Source organism: Propithecus coquereli, unplaced genomic scaffold (assembly GCF_000956105.1).
Source record: "Propithecus coquereli isolate 6110/MARCELLA unplaced genomic scaffold, Pcoq_1.0 Scaffold154, whole genome shotgun sequence".
Taxonomy (NCBI): Eukaryota; Metazoa; Chordata; class Mammalia; order Primates; family Indriidae; genus Propithecus; species Propithecus coquereli.
In genome coordinates, this window is record NW_012139858.1 from 3,167,267 (window position 1) to 3,170,626 (window position 3,360).

Consider the following 3,360-nt stretch of genomic DNA (forward strand, 5'->3'; position numbering starts at 1 on the left):
TGTGGCTAGAGGCTACCATCTTGGAAAGCACAGCTCAATAAAAGGATCGAAAAGTCACAATTTGAAACATGGCAGAATGTGTTTAAAGGTATTCCTATAAGCTTTCACCATTTTTGCTCTTCCATGGGACAGTTTGTTCATTTATTTTCTGACTTCCTTTACTGTGATCGTTCTTTAATTTTATAGTTTTAAGGATGGTAAATGCTGTTTCATCAACCAGTCCTTTGCTCTCATGATTCTCAAACTTGGCTGAGCATTAGCATCTCCCTCAGAGACTTGATTCAGCAGGTCTGAGGAGGGGACTGGGCATCTGGGTTCTTTAAGCTCTGCAGATGATTCTGATCTGCAGCTAGGCTTGGGAACAACGACTTTACACCAGAGACCCAAACCGGCAGCCCTTGGGCCAAACACACCCTCAAAACATATGTTCATCCCACACAGTGTTGTACAATGTTTTGAATTAGTTGCCAACTTCTGCACATTGTAATTTTTTATCCAAAAAAAAAAAAAAAAAAGAAAAAAAAAAAAAAAAAAAGGGAATTGAGTAAAGGCTGCCCCCTTCAGATAGAGCATAAATTCTTTGGTTCAATACTACTTGCCTACTTTACAAGGGCCCTAGCTCCCAACAGGCATTTGAATTTGAGACTCCTTCCTTACCCATGTCTATCTAATACTTGCCAAACAGGAAGTGATTACTTCATATCGATGCACCATTACTAGAATGGAGCACTATTATATCAATGGGGCTGCCTGTAGGCATCTTGGCTGGCTGAAGAATATCATCCAATCACCGTGTAAAACCCCTGAATAAACAGGACTGAAGTCTCAATAAGAGAATGGGTCATAACCCAGGATCATGAGACCACTCCTGTTCAAGGACAAATCATTATATTCAGGGAAAATATTGTCTCACTTTTTATTTTTTTACACCCCAAACTCTCTCTCCTAAAGCACCATAACGGCCAAGTAGACTGTCAGGGAAGGGATCTTTGTTATAAATTTCATTCTCTGTTTAAAAATACTTTTTCTAGTTCTCTCGTCCTTCACCTGTGTTTCCCTTTCAATATATTTATATTCAGCCATGGTTCTGAACATTAAAACACCTATTGATCTTTTCTCTCTCTTGATACTTCTCTGTGATGATAGCTAATGAATGAAAAATATATAAGTAGAAATGATGAAACTAAAGGAAGAAAGGCCATTGGTTGATGAAAACTAGATAGAGGAGTGCTAATTCATTTAGAGGCAGAAGAAAACAGCTTTTGAGTATTTGTGGGAACAATAGGACTTCTTCCCAGAAAAATGCATGTATGCCAAACATTTTGCAATTAATTTTAGGAGTTTCACAGCCCACTGTATCCCAACTATTGATTCCTGGTTTGAAAAAAAAGAAGCTATCAACTTAAAATAAGGCACATTACTTGATATATACTTACACTGGACACAAAGCACAAAATGTCAGCCATAGCTTTGTAAAGTGGGACATTCTTTTTGGATAAAATACTATAATAAGTCTTCTGTATCATTAAAGGGGAAAGTAGCCTGCCATATCATTAGGCTTTAAATAAAATGCAAGGAATAAGTTGTCTCACTTCCAGGATCATATTAAATCACGTGTCATCTAGAACTTATGACTGAAGGCACTGTGGATTTCTCAGCATACAACAGATAAATCTGTGACATTTGAATTTTTAAACAAATCCTTAGAGACATCTATGACAGGGCTGAGACATTTCCTGAAATTGCAGTCGTAGAAACAGTTGCTTGATGCCTTAGCCTGGTCAGTTCCAGTAATTCAAAGCTGACTATTTTGCTCCTGTTGTTTTTCCTCCCTGAGTGGCAGTTGGTTCCATCATTAAGGTACTGTATTAGGAGTCACCTTAAAGCATGGAACATGTAATATGAAACAGTCTTATTTTCTAATTGGAAATGCTTACTTTTCCATGCTCATCTATTTCTACATATGACAGGCATCAAAGATAAAATGAAGATTTTTTTTTTCTCCCACAAGATGGCTTGAGGTTTTCTGTTTCAGCGATCTGGGAGGCCGACTGCTGTGGACTGTATCTCTCTGGCTCCCATATGGGAAGCCCTCGCAGGAGATTAGAAGGTGGGAGAAGGGAGCTGTATTGGGTTACTCCTTCCCTTCTTACTCCCTGTTTTGGTGTTAAGCCTCTGACAGTAGCTACACCCCTCCACAACTGTAGACTCTGCCCAACAACACCTTCACATTTCCAGTTCTCACTGGGCTCCAGTAATTCTATTGTCTTTCCCTTGTCCCTTTTGCCCTTGATGTGGTAATGGCTGCCTTCTCTTGTGAGCTTCTGGGGGTCTCAACATCCTTTGTTTGTTCCCTTATCTGTACCTGTGAGGAATTCCCCTAAAGTCCCTTCTTTGGAACTAGTTGAAGTGAGATCTGCTTCCTGCTGAGACTGTGGCTGACTCGCTTCATCTCTCTTCTTCTCAAACAAGTAAGACTTGTGAAGCAGAAAGCAGAAAGGAGAAAACGCTTGAGGAAGGGAAAGAAACAGGATGATTTTAAAAGATAAGACTTAACCAGAAAAAACTAGACTAAAACCCATCAAAAAGAAAATGTTCTTTTCTTTGCAATAGAAGCCCCTAGTAAGATGTTCTACTCTTCAACTTTGCTTTTACCAAAGAAGACCAGTCTTAATGAACATTATTGCTACTTGCCATCTTTTGCTCATTCATTTCAAAGCAAAAATGGAACTTATATTGATTGAACACATTGTATGTTTTCATAACTCTTGATAATGCTTAAGGTATTAGTAATGACATTTTAGAGAAGAGGGAACTGAGGCTCTGGAAGATCAAATAATTTTCCCTAAGTCATATAACTAGCAGGTGGTAAAGTCAGAATTAAAAACTTAGCATATATGTTTTCATATTAAATATTGATTCCCTTAAAGTATTTCTCTTTGATTTGACTGTGATTTTTTTTTTTTTTGCCTTTGTGCACATTTACTTAGGAAACAAAAGTTAAAAGAAACATCTAGGTATCAAGAGCAAAATTCAAGAAAAAAACTTTCATGTTTAGAGACATGATTGCACACAATTGCTATCAAGTACATAAATGATTGCTATCACTGCTTTCAACTCATAATAAATTTTTTACTGTTTATTTCACATTATCTGTTGCATAGATATATGGGATCCTCAACGAGCCATGACAAGGGCAACACAATTTCAACTATTTTTTTTTTTTGAGACAGAGTCTCACTCTTTTGCCCGGGCTAGAGTGAGTGCCGTGGCGTTAGCCTAGCTCACAGCAACCTCAAACTCCTGGGCTCAAACGATCCTACTGCCTCAGCCTCCCGAGTAGCTGGGACTACAGGCATG